The sequence below is a fragment of the Triturus cristatus genome, chromosome 9, assembly GCF_964204655.1.
Source record: "Triturus cristatus chromosome 9, aTriCri1.1, whole genome shotgun sequence".
NCBI lineage: Eukaryota > Metazoa > Chordata > Amphibia > Caudata > Salamandridae > Triturus > Triturus cristatus.
Window position 1 is genome coordinate 1,003,911,953 of NC_140592.1, and position 23,534 is coordinate 1,003,935,486.

The window sequence follows — 23,534 nt, forward strand, 5'->3', positions numbered from 1 at the left end:
TGTGAGAAACAGGCAACAATAACATTTCATACCGGGACAAACGGGCTGTATAGATTTTCTGGGTTTTGGTAGTCCGGTAGAGTGTAACCACAGAATGAGGCGCAGAAACAGTTATGGGAGAACATAGCACCATATTTTGTGATGCTTCAATAAGATTTGCGGCTGCTGCTGTAGACCTTAAACGTGTTCAGAGACCAGCCACGACGGGGAGCTTTTTCTGATTCCCTAATTCATTTTAAGCTGTAAGGGTTCAGGGGTGCTTTTTCTGACATAATCCTGCAAAGGCTTTGCTATTTCGGCATAGCCCAGGATTCACTGTCTGCAATACCTAGCCGTGGCAGGGCAGCTAAAGAATAGCTTCAACTCGTTCAGAGGACAGGTGGCTGGTGCAGTACTATCCTTGTACTGAAGACTTCAGTCTTCTGCAACAGTATTTTTATACAACATTATGGAAGGTATAAAAGCGCTAGGTTGGTGTGTGAGGTGGTTGTATTACTTCAGACATTACTGTTCTCAAATTCATTAAAGCATTTAAGATTTCACTGAATTGTTTCATGCCCTTGCCTCACATCTATTTACAGATAAATTAAGAGCAAAATGTTATATGCAGAAACTATACTTGTGGTCTGATTTTGTTGTCTTTAATGGAACTATGGGCTCTGGTAATAGCAACTGTTTATAATCAAATTCTTTACCAGGAATCGTAAGTGCCTCAGCAGGGTGGAAATATGTTGTGGATTGCACCAGTACCTTGGGTGCCTTAGGGCGTGACTTAGTTGAATCCATCTTAATTGATTGTAGAATTTTGCAGACTGCATGATCGTCCTGTAAACTTGGGCATCCCTCAAACATCTGCTGAATAGCTTAAAAATAATAAAAAGCTCTCACAAAATATTTGGATAAAACTGATTTGTAGCACAGCTTTTCTCTCCATCCTTATGTGACTTGCTCCCTGACAGCATGTACGTTAGCGACTACTTAAATTATATAGAGCAGGGTTCTCCACACTTTTGTGTATAAAGAGCTACCTACGTTCAATAAAAATCATCCCAAGCAACTAATATTATTAGTCTTGTAATAGTGACCATATCCGTCACGATTACACTAGTGGCCATCCCATGCTAAATTGTCAGTAGTGATCACCTCATTACATCAGGCAGGGCTGCCAGCAGTAATGTGAAGACTTTATCAATTTGCCTCTACGTGGGTAATACATAACATCCATTGGGGGTAGAGGGTTGGCGCTTCAGTTGCTCACCACTTCCAGGTCAATCTGATAAAGCGCAATGACAGCCCGGACGTGCGCAGCAGGTGCGCCTAAGGCAAGCCCGTCTACGCCTGTCTGCTCCCACCAGGGGCCAGGACCCCTGCACAAATTATTAGAATAAAATACGCAAAAGACTAATTGTTGAGCCATAACATCTTCAGAAGAAAGGACTGTGAAAAGAGATGGGACTGAGCAAGGGGCACTCCAGGAGTAAGGGACTGCCAGCACTGCAAACAAAGGTGGATTACACCTCACATGATAGAGAGGAAAAATATGACATCAAGCAGGTTAGAAATCCCTCAGGATTGGAATCTTGGACTGATCAACAGTAGATCGCTACCCAAACACACAAATGAGCTCAGATTACTGATAGAGGACAATAATTTAGATGTCCTGTTCTGAAAGTTTGCTTAAAGAGCACTCGTACCCAGACATAGTCATGGCAATGCCGCCAGATTATGAGGTACATAGGCTGGATAGGATGGGTCCGATAGGTGGGGGACTAGCCATTCTCCTAAAAAAGGAGTACAAATGCACAACAGAACCATTGGCACTTAAGGGATATGAAGGTCTTCTTTTTTCAATTCTGTAATCTCTCACCCTCACTGTATCAGGTCTCTTAATCTATCGACCACCATGTCCATATGGGGAGTTCCTAGAAGAACTGCCCATATCACTATACTTGGAGATTTAAATCTTCACATGGAGGATAAAAGTCTTCCAAGTGTAAAGAGACTTTCCTCAGACCTAGAAAGCCTACAACTGACTGACTCAGTTGGTAGCAACAGCAACTCATGGTAAAGGACACATTTTAGATGTGGTAATCTCTAATGATTCCAACCTGAAAGCAGCCCTTCCTGTATCTTGGTAGGACCATCATTTTATCCCTCTCAAGGTACGAAAATTAGGAATTGAGGACCGAGAAGCTACTTCCAAGGCTACAATAATGAAAAGGTACTGGGAGAAGATCAATCCGGCAGCCTGGGGGAGTGATCTCAGTGTCGGGGGTCAGCTGAAGAAGGATACTCGCGGTGGGAAACACGGGTTATGCAATCCCTAGATGTAGTAGCCCTCAAGGTTGCCCACAAACCCAAAACCAGAATCACAGTAGAAGGATGGGTTAACCCTCAGTTACTGGCATTAAATTAAAATTGTAAAAAAAAAAAAATGGAAAGAGAGTGGAGGAAAGGGTATGACCCCCAAATAAAAATGAAGCACAAATCAGCCATTAGAAATTATCATACTAATATTAAATTGAGCCAAGCTAAGTTTTTTGAGGAAAAAAATTATTGGGGCTCAGAATTCATCAAGGGAATTGTTTTCAGTAATTGAGACTTTAACCAATCCACCCACTAATTGTGGTCCATCCCAAACTTCAGAGGAAAGGTGTAATAACCTGGCCTCATACTTCCTCTTGAAAGTAACGTATATTTATAGTTGCTTTAAAACGGATGGAGACCATTCAACAGAATGTGAAAAAGAACACGAACTAGCACCTTCACAACAGGCCATCACCAATGTCCCAATTATGGAACAGAAGGATTTAGAAGTGTTACTGAAGACGGTGAAGTCTGGCTCATCCTTGGATCCAGCACCTCCAAATATCCTTAAAACAGTAACACCTATTATGGCACAGATCTTAATGAAGATCATGAATCGGTCACTAGAAACTCGCATAGTCCCAGTGGCCTGGAAACATGCTGTGATAAAGACTTTATTGAAAAAGGCCAACGCAGATCAATCACAACCAGGGAACTTTCGCCCTATTTCCTTGCTACCATTTGTTGGCAAGTTATTGGAGAGACATGTCAATAAAAATCTGTCAGATTTTTTAGAAAGCAATCAATGCCTTCCCTTCACACAGATGGGGTTTAGGGCACAACACAGTATAGAAATTGTCCTTCTGGTTGTGGTGGAGGAGCTAAGACAATCATTGGACCAGGGAAAACCAGCTGCGTTGCTCTTATTAGAGCTGAGCGCGGCTTTTGATACAGTGGATCATCACATACTACGCAGAAGGCTCTCAGACATTGGGATTGGGGCATGGCGCTCAAATGGCTGACATCGTTCCTGAGTGATCAGACATTTCAAGTACAAGAGAATACCATTCTCTCCAATACCATCTCTAAAATGTGGCGTGCCACAGGGCTTGTCATTTAGCCCAACACTCTTTAATGTCTATATGGAGCCGCTTGCCAAGATCAGGCTAGAATTTGATATATCCGTGACTTTGTATGCCGATGATACACCGCTGGTTATTTCCCTGGATCCAAAAAACTGCAGGGATGGTGAGAGGCGATCTTCCTGTTTGGTAAAAGTCAGAGTGAATGACGAGAAGTTGTTTAAAGTTAAATGGGGACAAGACGGAGTTACTACTCCTTGGAAATAAAGCGATACCCAGGCTCATAGACTGGCCTGCGTCCCTAGGTAATCCACCCATTCCCGCAGAAATAGTAAAAAACGAGGATTCTGACTAGAAACTGATCTTTCTATGGTGAAACAGGCCAAGAAAGTCACAGCAACTTGTTTTGGACTTCTTAGAAGCCTGCGTAAAATCCTGGAGAGAATCCCCATACAACGAAGGAATACAGTGGTCCATTCTCTAGTCACTTCGTCACTAGACTATGGAAACTCATTGTTTCTGGGTGCACCTAAATATGTCGCCTAGAGACTGCAGGTGACTCGGAATGCAGCTGCTAGGCTGCTATGTAACATCCCGGTGCGGGAGTCAGTAAAAAAGCATCTATTTAGACTCCACTGGCTCCCGGTAGATGCCAGAATAAAATTCAAGGCACTGGTTATTATTCATAGAGTACGGCATAATAGAGGCCCAAAAAAGTTAGGGGGCTGATCTCTCCCTACCTTCCAAAGAGGCAGTTGCGATCCAGCACAGAAGAACGCCTAATACAGACAAAGGTTACGAGGGAGAAATGGAGAGGAAGATCTTTCTCCCATCTAACCCCCAAACTTTGGAACTCCTTGCCGTTAGAACTCCGATTAATAGACAGAGAACTAGAGTTTCGCAGAGAGATCAAAACTTGGCTGTTTAAGCAAAACATCTAAGATATGGTTGACCCGTATTCAGTACCTGACCGCGCAGCGCTGGGAAGCCTTAGGGCAGCCATGCGCTTTAACAAATCCTATTATTAATAATAATTGCTGCAGTGTCCTTTGTACCAAGGTAATAACATGATCAATAAGTTTAGACTATTTTTCTCCCAACACAAGCTTCTGAAAATGCACACATTATTATCTTGAATACATGCTTTTCAGCTTTGGTATACATATATTATTTAAACCAAACAAAAGCCTCTAATTTAGTAGCAGGGGTGTGGAATTTAATAAAGTATCTACTTGTCTATTGGGCAGGTTGCTTCATAAATCTACTTGTCCTGTAAAAAAATCCACTTGTCCCTTTTGTGCCATGTAATGCGGCGACAAATTATGGCAGCAATCTAATTATATATAAGAGCTCTGAAATATCCTTTCTGATTATGCCAGGGCTCATTCCATAGTAGGGTTTGAATACTAGCAATTCCCTTATGTTGCCACGTTTCCGCAGATCTACATACTGGGGCTGAAGGTAGTGGTAAGCAACAGTTCCAGGGTTGGAATACCTTTTTGAGTCTGTGCAAACCTACCATGTTTTAAGGGTTTTCACTAACTCTTCTCTAATCTTTTCCCATACTGGGAATGATTGAACATTTACTCCTGACAATGGCAGACATAAAACGTCTTCCAGGATTGGGAAAAAAGTGGTTGGAGGGAAAGTGAACTTACAAACACTCAGATTTTCGCATGAGCAAAACGACACCTGAATATTTGCTCATGCTAAAATGCAGTTCACAAATATTTTCTAGGAGTTCTATTTCTTGGCCTACTTGTATAAAGTCTTGTGAATTCACAAAAGTAGTCTATCTGCACTTAATGAAAGGACATGGGTGCGCTTTGAGACTTTATTTAATAATTTGGCCCCTAAATAGGTCTGGCGTTAACCATAACCTTTTGTGTTTATATCAAAATTCTGTGTCTATTGGCAAGCTTCACTGTGAGTGACAGCATTTTGTTCTTTCACAAAGAGCATATCAAACGCATTTGTTTTGTTCAGTGCCAAGAACTACTGTGGCAATGTGTGCTTTTGGAGACCAAAACAATTTTTGCTTTTGCAAATGTTTGGTATAAAGGTGAAGGCCCGGCAGCTTCCACACCAATACGGTTTTACAAAAGCCATGCCAAAACAAGTCGCGCATTAACAAAACCAAAAGGCTGACCAACAATTTCAGACATACAGGCTTTACCAATGCTTGTTTATTGTCATGTTCCCCATAATCATATTACAAATGGTTACACAGATTTTCCATTATAAATATTTTTGGGAAATACTCGCATACATCAACACATTTTACTAAATGATGTTGAAAAGAAATGGTGCCTTAAATTCAGTGAAATGTTTCTGCATTTGTTTGTAGTTACTTTGAAAGCAAAGAATCCTCAATCTTGCTTTCAAGCTCCTGCAAATATGTGCATCTAATCAGAGCGCATTCTGGGAGCATTAAACATAGCCTCATATTGCTAAACTTTGAACTAGTGTGTAAACCTTTTTATACTGGAACCACTGTCAGTAGTGCAATCCAAGCTTGCAACATTTACTTAGAGCGCTCACCCTAATAATAAAGGCTTCGCATTAATGAACCATTAATACTAGTTTGAACAGCATTAACACATGGACTCAAATATTATGTTAGCTGCAGTTAATGCCTTTCCCTGATCTATGATGTGGTACTGTAAACTGGCAGCCAAAGGGTTTGTGCTGTAGGGGGTTAGGCCTACATGTCCCAAGGACAAAATACACATGAAAACCTGTTACACTCGCCCCCAAACAATATGTCCCGGCGTCTGGCTATAGGAATTCCACATCCCTGAGCAGGCTGTGCTGCACACTGGAGAGCTACTCACAGGTAGGTGGATAGCTACCAGTAGCTCACAAGCTACTTGTTGGAGATGCCTGATATAGAGAGTCTGATGTGTTGTGAGTCTGGTTGAGGTTTTATCCCATGTCATCTGCAAAACAAAGAAAACACCAAAAGATGGTACACATCATACCAGTGTCTTCTTGATTTATGCGGCTGAGCCTCTCACTTCAAAAACAAAAAAGTGAACAGGGAATTCACCTTTGCCACTAGCAGTTATACACGGCTGCATTACAGACCATAATTGTTTGCCCATTATAACACTCCAGACAAGAGAGCCACATCCAAACCAGGCATGGGTTCTATGGTCTGCATCTTTTTTTTACTCTTATAATAATGAATGGCAAACAGCATTTAACAAGCATTGGCATAGCCAATAGGTCTCGCCTTTGGGACCTTAAAAGTGTTTAGCCATGCAGTACATTATGCTGGGTGCTGTGCCACCAGTGATTGAAGAGCCATACAATTACTACACACTGGGTCAAGCAGTTTGAATCAGGAGTATATGCTTGCATCAGAAAACATTCGTGAACACATTCCAAGGCTTTTTAACGCACAGACAGAAAGACGAGCCTTGGTTCAAGTTAACAGCACTATAGCTTTTTGTGTGCCACCATTTTGAAGCTGTTTTCTTGACAAATGTTTCAAAAAACAAAGCATGTACTAATACCACATAGTAAAAGGCAACAAGAGGATCCAGATGCTGAGAGTTTTTTAAACTGGAAGAATGTGTGAAGCAGTTAAAACAATGTCCAAATTAAGGTGGTACTTTTTCCTTCTAAAGATTCCAAAAGTAGTCTGTATGTACCTTTTTTAATGACCACATACATTTATTATGTCTAAGATATATGTTTTATGTGAGTGGCCGACGACAGAGCGCACATTGATAAAATAAAGCACCCTTGTTAACAAACCACCTAATTTTGCCTGTGGATTTCCAATGGCGGCAAGTGCCCAGTCTGAAAATATTTACACATTAATATCACATCCAAGTTCAACTATTCTACAAATTTACCCGTGCCTCATCAAAGGCTCTCTCCTGAGGCTCTGCGACCTTGGCGCGAGAATGTGAAGGGTGGCAGGTGCTCTTGTAAAAATGTCTCAAAAGAAATCCGTGCTCTGCACCACAGCTCCTCTCCAAGAAGCCTGAGGTTTGTTTAGTGACGTGCCCTCCTGTTAGTCAGCTGTGATGCAGCGTGGCAGCCTGTGTTTGCTGTGATGCGACACAACATCCATATAAGCATCTCCAGCTGTGTTCTCGGTCCAACGCAGGGTGGCAAGGCTGCTCAGCGGGTTATGTGCCTGCTACTAGATCTGCCAAATGCGCAGCCTTCCATCCTTGTAAAAACTTTAATAATCATGATCTCCATTATTGAAGCGCCTGTTCTTTGAAATGTGTGCCTCTTTTCTCAAGCCACCAGACAAAATGGTTTAGATGAATTTGGAGGAAACCAGCTAAATGAATCCCTCCAGCACGTTTTCCAAAGCTATTGCTCTCTTATTGTTTCCTTTTTGATTCCCGATTTATAAAACATTGATATTGATTGCGCCTTTTGGTTAACTGCGAATTTGTGTGATTGACTGTTTCTATGAGAGAGGGCACATACATGTAAGCTGAGGCTGGTGAAGGCGCGAGACACAGCAAGCAGGGCGCAAATGGCGCGAGCAGATGTGTGAGCACTACAGCGGAAACGAGGCTTGGAGTAAACAGATGTTGACATGAAAGCATATAAGCAATTCCAGCTCTGGTCTTGGTCCAACGCGAAGGAGGCGGGTACGTTGCGAGCTGCAGGCTTCAGAACAGCCCGGGTAAAATAAACGGAGCGCGGTGTCCCTAAAGTGTGTGCCGCGCTCCGATGTAAAGAAGTAAAAAAACATAACAAGCGCGGTCCCGAAAGTGAAAGGGGACCGCGCTGCAGCCGGAGCATGGGTGGATACTGGCCCCAACCGAAGAGCAGGGAGGGCAAGCATCCTACTGAAACGAGGGTTCACGCTCCCCTTTCCGGCTGCTAAACAGGAGTGAAAAAAAATGGTGGTGAGCCACAAGATAAAGGCACCGTGTAATTTCCGCGAGTAAAAGATCAAATCCCGGTGGGCGGGGCCAAAAGCTGACAGGGTGGCAACCTTCAGTGTAATGATTGCCTCCGGTGCAATCATTACACTGTGTTTTGCATCATCCATGAGGCAAAACGACACCTACGAATCAGAATTGTAGGCGGAGCAGCAACACGACTTCTGGAATCGTATCGATTCCAAGCAGCCCTCGCATGGCGAGGGCAGCGCATGCGCTGCTCAAACCAGGCGAGACCTAAAAAGTGAGACAGTCTTGAACACAGGTGAGGTAATGCCTAGGAGGGGTCATTGCAGGGTTAAAACATGTAACATCATATGGGGTTCCTGGGGAAGAGTGCACGTGTATTGGATGAATGTGTGCACTTACAGGGTTGTCTGCTAGTGAAGGTTGCCTGTCAAGAGGCTATTGGGTTTGGGCCTTCGATGGCAGTAGGTGTAGGTATTGTGAGGTTGACAGTTAAGATGGATATCTGCTTTTGAAGAGGTGTTGGGCAGGAGCTTTTGCAAGTCTCAAAGAGCAGCAGTCATTTTAACACAATTGAATTAATCCTCCTGGTGTCCACATTCCATTAACCTGAATGTTGCAGGATCTGTTTTTGATGTGAAAAGAAAGGTACTGGTTTGACTACATTTACAGCTATTTATATCCTCTCTCTCCTAGTCTTTGGGCAGTGGGGGAAAGCTTATCAGAGCTAGCAGTTACCAGGGAAACACATTTCTGCCCTCTCCATACAAACGATGCTGCCAACTGGTTGGCTTCAGCTTTGTTCTCTAGGGATAAATATATTAAACAGTGTCCCAGGTTAACACTATCCTGTCCCTTTGTCCCAGAGATTCTGGCTCAGATTTGTGGTTGTGCTTGTAGCCAGTTAACCTGTGCTCAAGTCAATCAGATAGAGGATCTACCTAGTATTTTGGGGGGGGGTGGAGAGGGCAGTGTGTGGGAGGATGAGTCTTTGTTTGTGGAGGGAAATCACAGTGTGTACTTCATTGTGTTATCACTTAAAAAAAAAAAAAAAAAAAGCAGACAAAATAAAAACTGAAAGCTCTCAAACTCAGTTTGTGCCTAGTGCAAATGACAAAAGATCAATGTTTTTACATAGAAACCCAAACATTATTTCTTGTCATCCATTATAAATTAGACTGGTTTTTGATTTTCTGTAATATAATAAACTAATAATGAAATACAGCAAGTGCCACAGCATATCTGTCGCCTGCCACTAAGTGGCAGACTTTATTTGTGCTGCATGTTTTAATAAATTCATCGCAGGATGGACATGCTGATACAGCTACGTACTCAAGATTGACTCATCACGGCTTAGCAAATCCGTTTCTTAATTATCCTCCTGGCTAAACTTGCAGGTATATATTTTTCAAAATGTACTCGTCTCTTGTGCCAAATTTGATGCTGGTTTGTCATATACATCAAAAGGTATAATGGGGTTCAGAAAGGCAGTGATTTTAAACCCAGAAATTGCCAAAGGCGACTTTCTACGAGAAGATATCCATGTGCACCACATTTTGCAGGCATTTAGTTTTGGCTCTTATCAGTGCCCTTTCTTGGTTTGGTGGATTAATGGCCAATGCGTGAGTTATTGAGCAAAAATCGGGTGTATATGAACTAGAGTGGTATGGCTATAAATTTTTTCAAGCAACAAATAATCCTTCACAAACAAACGGAAGTGTATTAACATCTGATTCACCAAAATATTTACTGCAGACTTAGCATGCAAGTATACCTTGGAAAGCATGCTTTGGTGTAAATCCATTCAGTATTGTTTGAGAGATAGAAAACTTGAACCGTGATTCTAAACAGCAAACATATACAGAAGTGTTCATTATTTCAAGCCAACCATGTGTGTTAAAAGGCATGCTTTGTGTGTGTTGCAGGCCATAACCACTGAATTCCAGGATTGTTTACAGGTTTGTTTATAGTGAACCATAGGGCATCAAGAAACAAAGTGATGGATGAAATGCTTGAATTAATCTAGCCACTAGTGATCATTCCCATCCATCTTTGTTCGCCCCCCATGCCACATCAGTTTAGACCCAGCCATATGCAAAGCAGCGTTGTCTCTACTCCTGAACTGCAGGTCCGGTCCTTCTCCTAACACTGGAAAAAAAGAAACCCAGGAACGGTTTGCCCTTATTGGGTGCTCGTGAGCCAGGGATAGTGAGATAACATTGTTCTATCAAACGGAAGCTTCAATATATGAAGCTCTTGGATGTTGAAAACGGTGGGACTGAGGGACAATCCCTGTGGGACTCCTCATATCCGTTTCCTCGTCTCTGATGTGAAGGGTGGCAGCTTGACCCTTTGGGTCCTTCCCATGAGGAAGGAACAGATCCATTTGAGAGTGAATCCTTGTACTCCAATCTCATTAAGCGTCCTTATAAAGGTGTTATGTGAGTTGTTGCTGAAGGCTGCAGAGAGGACTAGCAGGATGAGGGCTGCTGTTTCACCTCAGTCCAGGATGATTTGAAGGTCTTCCGTTGCCGCGATGAGAGCTGTTTCGGTTCTGTGGTTCTTTCTGCATCCTGATTGCATGTTGTCTAGAAGTGGTTGAAGTTTGAGGTGAGTTCTGAGAAGTTTGTAGATGGCCTCTTCAATAATTTTGGCTGGATAGGGGAGCAGGAAGATGGTTCGGAAGTTGCTCAGTTGATTTGAGTCACCTTTAGGCTTCTTGAAGAGAGCTATGAATTCTGCAAGTTTCCATTCATCCAGGAAACTGGCAGAAGAAATGGAGGTGTTTATGATTTGGGTCAAGATGGTGCTGATCTGTGATATTCCCAGGTTGTAGAAGTGGTGGAGGAAAGGCTCCATTCGGGACCCTGAATGGATGGTCTGCAAGATTGCTGCTGTGACGTTTCTGCTGAGGGTTGACAATTCGATCAGTTGGCTGTCTTAGTTAGTGGCGGGTTGGTTAGCGATGAGTTTTCTGGGGTTAGTTTGGTGTGTGAAGTTGCTGTAGATGTTTGCGGCTTTGCAGTGGAAGAAGTTGAATAAGTTGTTGCCAGGTGGTAGGGAGGCAGTGATGTTGTCAGTGGCTGAGGTAAAATCCTTGACGATTGTGAAGATCTTTTGGTGTTCGAGGGAATGTCCTTTTCCAGTGAGACCGGAGTTGAACCTGCTTCAGTCCCTGTGACCTCCTACAGTTGTTTTTCCTATTGCAGATTGTTCGATCTGTCAGCCTTAAGTTGGTCTTCACCCAAACCTTTTGCCTTACTTCTCCATTTTTGCTAAAATCGTTTTTGTTGGCCTTAGGATTGTGCGCACTTTACCACTGCTAACCAGTGCTTTTAAAAAAAAAAAAAAAATGAACAGTACCTATAAGATACAAAGAAAGATAAAAATTTGTGGAAATCACGTATCGGTCTTTTATCATTCTGTGCCAAACAGCATTAAACTTCAGAAGCGATCGTATGCCTCTACTTTTAGCCTGAGCCCTTTCTCTCTCAAAGATCTCCACCACAATGGCCCACCATTCTGCCGTGCTACTAGATTTTGGAGAAACCAGGCCCTTGAGATAGCTAATCTGGCAGTAATTAAGATAATCGATGGAGTCAGCCTTGTACCCCAGCATAATCTCCTGCGTAGTAAAAACCAAGTTTAAGCCGAGGCAAACCTTACAGACGTGTCTTAATCCCTGCCTGAAACTCAATAGCAATGGGCAAGCAACAAGCATATGCACAATATTAGCAGCATATAATCCACATTTCGGACAATTAACTTTTTTACTCAAATGTCGTCCACTTTGCACCCCCCCAACTGGCTATTTTTTTCCGTTGTATAGTATAGCATGTGTATTGTCCGAAACTGCTTGAGCTTTAAATTAGTTGACCAAACAGCTTATTTTTGTGTTATAAGGGTGTCATTTATTGCCATAGGAGTGACTTCTGTTGCTAACACTCTGCTCCATTTTGAAGCTAACTGTAAGCATCGATCAGTCCTATTCTGGCACAGATATTGATATGCTTTACGAATTGCGTGCTTTTGAAATGTCTCTTGTAAACATGTCCATATATCCTATATCGCTACAGATCAAACCCCCTGTGATCCCATAAAGAAGTCTCTAAATTGTAAATATTTATGATATTGGCGTGCGAGTGCATATGTATTTTATAGGATTTGTAAAGTTTTAGCACCATTACAATCGTAAAGATGTTCAAGTCTGTCAATCCTAAGCTTAGCCCGTCTCTTTGTGACACCATCATGGAAAATCCCAGGTAGTAGTGGATTATCCCAGAGGGGAAATCCATCATGATACATTGGAAGAGAATGTCTAGCAAGAATTTCCCGGCAGATAGTAACCAAGTCCCTAAGAGTCTTAAAGTGAACTTGCTTATAATAGTTCGGGTCATGGATCCGATAAAGAAACCTGTGGCTATCCTGGCCAAAAAGAAACTGGTGGCTGAAATCTTGGCCCTCACTTGAGAGAAGGCTATGTAAATGGCGCACACCCCTCTGATACATGCCTCTCCCCCTTTGGCTATTCCCCTCTCCTCCTCCCCGGACAGCCTAACATGTAGTCCGCACTACGTAGACTCAGACCAATGCAACCCTCCCTTCTACAACCCAAACCCATCCACGCCCCTAATCTCGACGCGCACCCCTACGATACACCCCTCTCCCCCTCCCTCTTTGGCTATTCCTTGGCCAGCCTTACCTGTAGATCTCTGATCAGATCACTGCCAACCTCCAATCTACACTCCTACCCTACCCCACCACTAGATCAAACAATTAACATGCCTCCCACACCAGACCCTAGACTCGATGAAATCCTTCTCTCACTACAATATATTAAAGATGACCTCCAAACGCTACGGAACCTGATCTGGCAGCAACACCAGATTAGACGACATGCCGATGATAAGAACTGGAACACTCACAGGTACAGCCCCACACTCCAGCATCAGATGCATTTACGATCCCCTATGCACCCACCCCCAAGATGGCGAACAGTACCTAACCGCAATTCGACAACCCGACCGTTCCGAAGGATAAACACTGTAACTGCCAAGGATATACATTCCCTACTCCTTTCTTACAATCCCCACACACCCAGCCAAACCACAGCAGACCCGTTCAATCCGAATAAACCCTCCCAAATCGAAACCATCCATCGCATGGCACACAGAGCCCCTACTCACAACAACAGAGGTATAACCCTGGAGAATCTGATGCAAGTTCCATTAACACTGGAACCTCCTACTACCACCAAGCCACGTCTCAAATGCATTCTACTAAATTGTAGTTCAGCCTCAAAACACGCAGCTGACATAGCTGACCTAATACTCACTCATGAACCTGACCTCCTATTCCTAACCGAAACATGGCTAAATGAGTCTTCCACGCCGATCCTAGACATTCTGGTTCCCCCCGATCATGACATCACCAGACTAGACAGACCTGATAGACTAGGAGGCGGTATTGCCTGCATTCACCGGAAGAGTCTCTCAGTGAACAGCTCACCTTCACCGGATCTATCTTCTTGTGAATACCTCTGCTTAGATATCACAAGTTACAACAAACCAATTTGTTCACTGCACATATTCTACCACCCGCCAGGCGATAACATCACCTTTATCGAGCAATTTATGGCTATCGTGACCACTCATACTGGTCAACATAATACCCAAATATTACTTGGCGATTTCAATCTCCACTGGAACGACCCGACAGTAAATAGCCTCAAAACATTCCTTCCCGTCCTTGACCTCACCCAAATCTCCAATAGCCCCACGCATGTCAAAGGCTCAACCCTTGACTTGGTTATTGCCAACCCAGAAACTATCCAGCTTAGCACAATCCTCCCATGTGATTGGTCCAATCATCATGACATCATCTTCTTCATCAAGGAAGCAGTTAAACTACGCTCAGTACAACCTTAGAGACCTAAAATATGGAAGAGGATTCTAAGAGAAACACTAACAGACCTATCCACATCTGCCAGTGTCAACCTCCTGCTCCCCCCGGAAGATCTAACTGATTATCAAGCTTTGACACAACACACTACTTTAACTCCATGTCCTCGATTTTAGATACAACTGCGCCTCTACAACTGAAGAGGATCTCCACAAAAGATTCTAAACCTTGGTATGAAGGCAGACTCAATGAGGACAGACGAGCCCTTAGATTAGCCGAAAGGTGTTGGAGGTCTTCGCCTTTCACGGATCATCTCAATCTGCTCCGATCCACTAGAAACTTGTACTATAGAAAGATCAGACATTCAAAAGCAAACTTTTAAAAAAATCAGCTAGATCAAGCCAAGAACCGACCCAAAAAACTATTTGAACTAGTCAAAACGCAATCTAGTGGCTTAGCTCGCCCTCCCCAAGCTGGACAAGGTACGCCACCCAGTTGCAAAGAATTTTCCTCCTCCTTCACGAAAAAAACGGAACTCCTGAAAACAGACCTACTTACGGCCTCTTTAGCTCAGCCTAACACTCTGAAGGACTAGTCATCCCACATTCTAGCAACCCCAATCACCGGCTCATCTAAGCTCGCCCTCAAAAATAATGCCTCCTGGGCCACCTTCACAACCTATAGCGAAGAAGCAATTCTAAAAGCACTCGCGTCCTTGAACCCCTCCAACCACTTCTCAGACCCCCCTTCCTGCAAACTACCTCAAAGATCTCTTTGGACAAAGATTATCAATGCCTCCTTAATCCAAGGAAATATTCCTGAAATTCTCGAATCGGGACAAGTGTCTCCCATCCTAAAAAAAAAACGACAGCTGACCCAACGGACTTAAATAACTACCGACCAATTTCCAACATCCCAACTCTGGCTAAACTCCTAGAAAAATGTGTTCTCAGCCAGTTAGACAACCACATCACCAATTTCAACCTGCTCAATAAATTCCAATCTGGTTTCCGGGCAGGACATAGTACTGAATCAGCTATGACCCACATAGTAGATGACGCACTAAGAATCCTAGACTAGAACGAAACCTGCCTACTTATCCTGCTTGACTTATCTTCAGCCTTTGACACCGTCAAACATGATAACCTTCTAGATCTCTTGCAATACAGAATGGGCTTATTAGGGTCTTCCTGAATAGATCCCAAAGGTTCACGGTCAACCAATCTCTGTCCAAGACTGTCCCAGTCACATTAGGAGTCCTGCAGGGCTCCTCACTCTCACCTACACGGTTTAACCTATTCATGGAGCCGCTCACTGAGATTCTCGACTCATCAAATATCCACTTTCACATGTACGCAGACATGCAACTTTACTTAAAGATAAATTCTCCGGATGACATCAAATCTCTCAATCTAACCTTACAAAATACTCAGTCATGGTTGACTGAAAACCCCCTCAAACTAAACGCCCTCAAAACTGAATTCTTACTAATCACACCCACCTAGCCAACCAGCCACCATACACTAATGGCTTAAACAACTTACAGCGTTCAACTGCCAACCTCTTATAATTTGATTCAGCAAAATCTCTGGGAGTAACTTTGGACAGTAACCTAAACATGCAAAAACACATCCGTGCTGCAGCAAAAGGAGCAAACTTCCAGATGAGCACTCTGAGAAAATTAAAACCCTTCCTCCCAGTAAATGACTTCAAGCTGGCAGTCCAAGCTCTAGTAATTCCCAGACTAGAATATGGGAGTGCGACTCTCTGTGGACTCCCTAGATCTACAACTGCCCCCTTAAGAGCATCACTCAACTCAGCGGCCAGGCTCATCGCAGGATCCAAAAGAAATGGCCCCATCTCCCCTGACTTCAAAGCGCTCCATTGGCTACCCTTCGAAGCAAGAATTCAATTAAAAATAGCATGACGCATAAAGCCATACATCACAACACCCCGAGGTATCTAGCCCAGAAATTGGAGCTTTTGTGTGAAAACAGATCATCCAGGAGCTCCAGCAACCTTCTTCTAAAGCCTCAAAGATTTGCCAAGAAGAGAACCTTTAACCGCGCTTTCTCTGGTATTGCTCCAAGGATTTGGAATACACTACCCCCAGAAACCAGACTTAACCCCTCATTTGCCTACTTCAAAAAAGAAGTCAAATCTCTTCTCATGTCGAAATTTACCTGAACACTGAAGCGGTCTCTTTGAACAACCAGCTGGAACATAACTCTATTTCGAAATACTATGTTTCTTTTGTACATTGTATCATTTGTTTAACTACCTCACTTGTAAAGCGCTCTGATACCCGCAAGGGTCATGTTTGCGCTTTATAAAACCTTCAAAATAAATAAAAATGGCCTATAAAAGATGCCCAATAGTATAATTTGTTGAAGGCCCCCTTGAGTGTACGGGAATGTTATAAATTTAATGGCACGGCGTGCTCGTTAATACCCCCATATGAAGCTGCATATTGCGCCTTCTAGTTTTTTGAAAAAGGAGTTAGTAACTCTTATGGAATTGAGCGAAATAAATATATAAATTTTGGGCGTATCATCATCTTAATGATGTGACATCTGCCAATAATACTAATAGGTAATTTATGCCAGTTTCTTAGCTTTTTAATAACATCTTGAAGCAGAGTATCATAATTCAAACTGAGTGTATGCTTAATCTGGGCTGTAAAACGGATTCCCAAGTAAGTTGTTTCTCGGAATACCCCTGCAATAGGCCTATCTGGTTTAAAATTTAGGATCACCTGTGTTTTGCCAGGATTCAACTTGTATCCATAAAAGGAGGCAAACGTTTCTGCTTCGTTCATAATAGTTTCTCGGGAAACAGCCGGATCCGTAGTAAAAATAGCAATATCGTCTGCATAAGCAGTAACTTTCAGATCATCAATTCCTGATCGCAAAGGTGGGATATTTGCATTAGCGAGAAGTACTCCTATAAAAGGTTCCATTTAAAGTGCAAATAATAGTGGGAAAAGAGGGCAACCCTGACGGGTAACTATATGTTTTCGAAATAGTTGGATTGGTTATCTGCGTAACACAATTTGGCCAATGGCATACGCTATAGAGCTCGCATCCATATAAGAAATAGGCTCGTCATTCCAAATGAAGCAAGAGTTGGCCATAAGCAGCCCCAAGCCACACGGTCGAAGGCCTTCTCCGCATCTAAAAGGATCATGCCTAGGTTGCTACCCAATTGTTTTGCATAATCAGCCATTATAGCCATTTTAATATGTGCCGAGGTACCTCAATCTATTATAAAGCTATGCTGTTGATTTGAAACTAAGCCTGGCATCAGAGGGGCTAAGCGATACGCCAGTACTTTAGTGTATGTTTTGACATCGGTGTTAATGAGAAATATTGTACCAACCACATTCTTCAAATAGCTTACTTTTTTAAAAAGAAAAATACAATATTTGTAACATCCCAAGTTGTTGGTGCAATACCAGTGTCACCGATTTCTTGTATAACCTTTCTAGGGGTGGTGGGAGGGGAGGGAGAGATGGCGGGTTGACTGTGCCGCGTAGAGCTCTGCTGGGAGCAGCTGTTTCTCCACCACTGCATACTGAGGGCAGAAAGCCGGGGAAGCATGGGAGGACGTGAAAAGGAGTGAAGAACCTCTACGGATTCAAAACCGCGGATGGTTCGCGAATTAAAAAAAAAAGACTCATACAAACTTACAAATATTAAGGATTACTAATAAAGCAAGAACCTCTGCTTGCTAACAACCTCACCTGATGCTGAGCTTATTGCTGAAACTCCACGGAGAGTTTGGAACCTTGCCTGGCGTGGCTTGATTGATTCGCCCCGCTCCTCTCTCGGCTGGTTTTCCTTAGCACACGCACCTGGGTTCACTTCACTTTGCGGAATGGCTCTGCCAAAGACAACAGTCCAGAAGGGATGACGTGTCGGTTCGCACTCAGTTGCAACGGCAGTTGACACTGCTGTACCTGCCAACATGCAAGATGAAGCATACCTTTCAACTACGATGGGTAGGACAGCACGATTAATCGCCTCCAGAGTCAGATGCCCGCTCATGAAGGTGTTCGAGTCAGGTAAAGCCAGTGAAGTGATAAATCCTGGCGGCTCTGCAATTATACCGCCAGCGGTGGTGATGGTGGATGCACCTTTGGAGACAGTTCTTGCTGCTCCTGGGGAGTCACTAACGGAGACACAGGGTGCAGGCTTGGATACTGTCTCGAATATGGGAGTCTTACAGCTCACTGCGCAGAGCTTCCTGGGAGAAGGTGAGCATGCTGGGCCCTGATGCGGGCCATTTGGTGATACAACAAATCTGTTTTCAGGGGAATGCAACTGAAGGGGGCAGCAGGTTGAGCTGTCGTGCGCAAGAACAATCTGGAGTCGCTGGGGCTGATAAAGTAGGCACTATTCAGCTACATCTAGCAGTAAAAGGCACTCGCTAAGGGGATCTTAAATTGCAACCTGAACCCAATCTGGGGGATTTGGATGAAAGGAGGCTGAATTTTGGGAACACGCAGGAGGGGGACGGCATTGGTACGGAAGGATCGGGTGAATCTGGTGGGATAGATCCTCTCAAACGCCAGCAAGAACAGGCAATAGCCCCTCAGCCACAGTTGCTGATCTCTCTAGCTGTATTACTAACGATAGCTTGAACATTGCTAATACTAACCCAATCTACTCTGCCAGATGATGTGGCTTCACATTCTGAATCAATTAGCTCACCACTTGGCCGGAAGAAGGGCAATGCAAAACTAAGTCTGTAAGATGTTATAATAAAGGAGTTGACAAGCAATGTGTTGCACGCGATAACAAGATTATTGCTGGCAAACTTGGCACAGACAGCAGCCGCCTTCGTGAGTGGGTTACGGCAACTCTCTTGCTCTGGCCCAGGTATGGGATATGATCTAAGACACGCTCCAAGGCCCTAGTCAAGAGTTAACTGCTTATATTGATATGGAGCTGACTGCAAGCAGTGGCTCGACAAATGGGGTGGCAGGCTTTGTTTCCCCGTCTTCCCTCGCTAATGTGGGTAAAAGCGTCTTAACTGCTTCAACTGCTGGCTTTGCTGAATCTTCTGTCGCGGTGATCCTGCAAGCATTACAAGCCCAAGGAGAAGAAGCGCAGGAGTATTATACGCAGGCTAAAGCTGACAGCTTATCGATTAACTCTTTGGTGTGAATACACGCAACTACATGGGTTTTTTAGCGAAAAGTTGATATGCCTTATCGGTTTTTATGCGTGCTTCTGGGGCGGCGTTTGCATTCTGAACGTCATTAAACAACTAATTACTGCACTTCCTGCATGGAATGTTTCCCTCTTGGCACAGCGTTTGTCGTTTACTGGCTCTTCAGGTTAATAATGAGTAAACGACTTGTTGAATGAGTTTCAATACATGTATTTTATTCATACATTGTATAATTTCATTTTAGGTTATTCCTCTTTATTTGCTGTTTGCTACTATATGGACTGTCAAATCCAATGCATTTCGGGTATCATTACCCTTCGACAGGGATTAGTCCTATAATAAACATGAGTATCATGAAGGGCTATGCACTAAAATATCTGTATATATCATTATATTCGAGCTACTGTTGTGACCCATACGTGGTGGTGGTGGTGGTGGTGGTGGTGTTAGTTGAAGTAATCAAAACCATTGAAGAACGACCAAATTCTAAACGTTATGGTGACGTTGCATGTTTTGTGAGGTTCATCACGAGTGACTAGATCAAGGAAATAGAGGTGCCGGTGTATTCAGTGGTGAACTCTGGGTTTAACGTTAAGAGGAGAGAAGAAACGAAAAAATTGGTGCGGGTTAAACACTTGTGCTACTAAGGCTTGTATTGTTGTGCAGTTTTCCCTAAAGCAGTAAAACGCGGTGCCGGTGTGGCGTGTTAGATCAAATCTCACACGCCATACCACAGCCTATAGGGTAGGGTGAAGTATATTTAAAATGGTGGACATCAACTTTTAACTTCTACGTGTCCTGGTAGGGAATAACTCTTAAAATTTGGCATTCACTACTGCAAGGCCTGCCTTCCACATAGGATAACGTTGGGTTAACGTATTACATTTAATAAGTGATAACTTTCAATTTGGAGTAGGTAGGAATGTTGAGTTTGGTGTCTAAAGAACTGTAATTGAAACCTCTCTTTAATGGTAAAGTCTGAATTTTAGGTCGCAACTCTAAAAATTCCACATTAAGAAAGTTGACGTTTTCTTGTCCCAATTATTTGGTGTATGTATCCTGGGTCACATGACTAGGTAATATAGCAGGCAGTTGGTCTTTGTGTATTGCTCCCAGACTGTGAGACAAAAGGGGACTAGGTGTTGGCAGGATGAGCCATCTCTAACTTAATGAGGGAGAGGAGCTGTTACCTACCACACTTGCACATCACAATGGCTCTGCCCAGCACACTCAGGGTTTTGACACTAGTCTTTTCTCACCCCAGACAAGCTGGGTCTAGGGCAGGGAGGCAGATATGTCTGAACACCTGTGGCAGTGAAAGCCACCAGAACCTTCTACTTCAAAGTGGGTACGAGCTATAAATAATGGACCCTCCGACCTAGCTGTTCAGTACACCTCTTGACATGTGGAAGACTCCGAAGGACTGCTGTACTAATATGCAAGAAAGACTGATACTCTACTGCCCTGATGCCTGTGTGAAAAGGACTGGACCTGCATTTTGAACACAGGACCACAACAGTGACTCCAAAGGCTAGTTGGTCGGTCTCCTAATCAGACCCTTAGGGACAGAAAAGCCTCCAACCACCTTAAAACCAGCCCCTGGACTCTGTGTCCTACCCCCAGCCCCCAAATCCTGGGCCCTTGGAAATGGACCTGAAGATGGGCTTCCAGCCCAGCCTCTGTCCTGTGAGCAGAACAGACACAGATCGATGCACTTCCTCGCAGTCTCCTCTGAACTGTCGCTGAGTGATGTTCCTCAACTCATCGCAGTCCCACAGCTTCTTCTGAACCACCGGTGCACGACACATTTTTGATGTAGGACTTCGCATCACAAGCCACTCATCAGTGGCATCCTTGATGATGCAGGACTCCGCAGTGCCGCCCAGCAGCTCCTTGGAACTGCTACTGCGCAACACATTCTCACCGCAGGATCTCGAAACGCTCCGCAACCAGAATTTAAGGTACTTTGTTCAGCAGACCTAACTTGGTTTCTGTATCCGGCCTGCGCTCCACCGCGGCTGCGTGAACCTGTGACTTTATCCCGGAATGCCGCAACCAGATAACCACAGTTAGTGCTTTGTGCTTCTAGGCAGTATTTTTCTTACGTCTTTAAAATTGGATTTATCCGGTTCTACTAATTAGATTTTTGTTGTTTTGGTGTCAAATACTTTATTAAGTTGTACTCTACTTTTCAAAATTGGTGTGAGATTTTTCTTGTATTGTGTTTTCACTTTATTACTGTTAAGTGCTGCTTAAATGCTTAACACGTTCCCTCTAAGGTAAGTTTCATGACTGCTTTTTGTCAAACTACCAGAGGTTTAAGCACAGGTTAATTTGGAGTTTGCTTGTGACTTCACCCGTAAAGAAATTGTGGTTGCTACTGGAGTATGTCTAGCCCCCCCCTCCCCCGCCCCCCACACACAGACACACACAGACACACACAGACACACACAGACACACACAGACACACACAGACACACACAGACACACACAGACACACACAGACACACACAGACACACACAGACACACACAGACACACACAGACACACACAGACACACACACAGACACACACACAGACACACACACAGACACACACACAGACACACACACAGACACACACACAGACACACACACAGACACACACACAGACACACACACAGACACACACACAGACACACACACAGACACACACACAGACACACACACAGACACACACACAGACACACACACAGACACACACACAGACACACACACAGACACACACACACACTTTTCTATACAGAGTTTTCTCTGGCGCTGGCTTTTGAAGAGACGCCACCCTCCCCACCCCCAGTTTAGCACCCCAGCACTTCAGTTAAGCCATGCTTAGCAGTGAACAGGAAACCATATAAAGTTTCTCAGTTTCAAAGACAAGGGTTTGGTGAACTCTGGTCATTGGAATTCAGATTTATTTTGGGTGTATTTCGTACACCTGCCATCACAAACCTGTCTGTAAAGGTACACTCTGTTTTGTCCCTTTTTGTTTTCTTTTTCCCCTCCTCTTCTTCCCAAGAAGTGGTGACGGGGCAAGTACAGAGCACCTGGCTGTCTAGGATTAATGTGCTGGCCATGATGTGCCACAAGGGGGGAGAAAAGTGCACAGTGCAGGCAGAGTGCGAAATGGGAGGACGAGTGAAATGAAAGAAATGTGGGTGTGCCTTGGGGCCTGCATGAGAGCCCACCACCCAGGGGGAAGTACAGAGGTTTAATGCAAGCCATGAGGAGACATGAGAAGCCCAGGGGAGAGTGGCGCAGTGGCGAGCAAAGACATTGGTACATGCACCAGGTGAGACAAAAGGTGCACAGGGAAGACCAAGCCAGAAATGCGGGGTGAAAGCTGCATGAGCAGAACATCAATGGCACTTTACTGTGGGCCCCAGTTGCAAGGGTGAGGCGGGATCTTGGGACCATATTTTTTTTCACTTTTCCAGGAGTGTTGCATTAGGAGTGAATTAAAAATTTGCTAACATTCGTGACAAGAATTTTCAATTCTATTAAGGACACAGAGGCGAGGATTATGCTTCTCTATTTCTTTACTGAAATACTCAGCAGCCAAAAAAAACTTAGTAACAAAACTACAATACCCATGAACACTGTATGGGTCACATGCACAACCATAGAGTCTCTGCCTATAAAAGGTCCCTCCACCGGAACAGTGTCCTCTTTCTTTGCTGCTCCGCAGCCAGTTAAGTGCTCTTATCATTGTCTGCTATTGTGATATGTAATAGTCGCATTGCTATAGCGACTGTATTTAAGATCATCTGTTGCCTAGATCCTTTCATTGTGTTGCGCATAATTGGGGCTTACTGCTGGTATTTCCTGACGTGCCCGAGTATTGCAGCCCGACACTGTGTGCCGCTTAGTACCCATATTAGATGTCCGTTTCGGTCTGGCATACGGCGTGTTTTTTTTTAGCATTATCGTAACCGATCGGGTGCCGCGGAGTGGAGCGGGAGGTACCGGGGAGCGAGGACGCGCGTCTCTATTGTCGCACAGTCCTCTCTTCATTGTCAGCAAGCGGCCGGTTCCGCGCATGTGCGGCAGCCATATTTGCCCTGAATCCATTACTAGGGCTTAAGTGAACGCCGGAGCAGCGTTTTTCGTGCTCCTGACCTCAATTGTTTTTTTTTTTTTTTTTTTAT

At 43.9% G+C, this 23,534-nt stretch overlaps 1 protein-coding gene across 1 annotated transcript in view; it reads left to right on the forward strand.

Moving 5' to 3' along the window:
* SNW1 (SNW domain containing 1) overlaps positions 1 to 23,534 on the forward strand; it is a 67,448-nt gene that overhangs the window by 13,436 nt on the left and 30,478 nt on the right. The gene's annotated exons all lie outside the window — the stretch shown is intronic.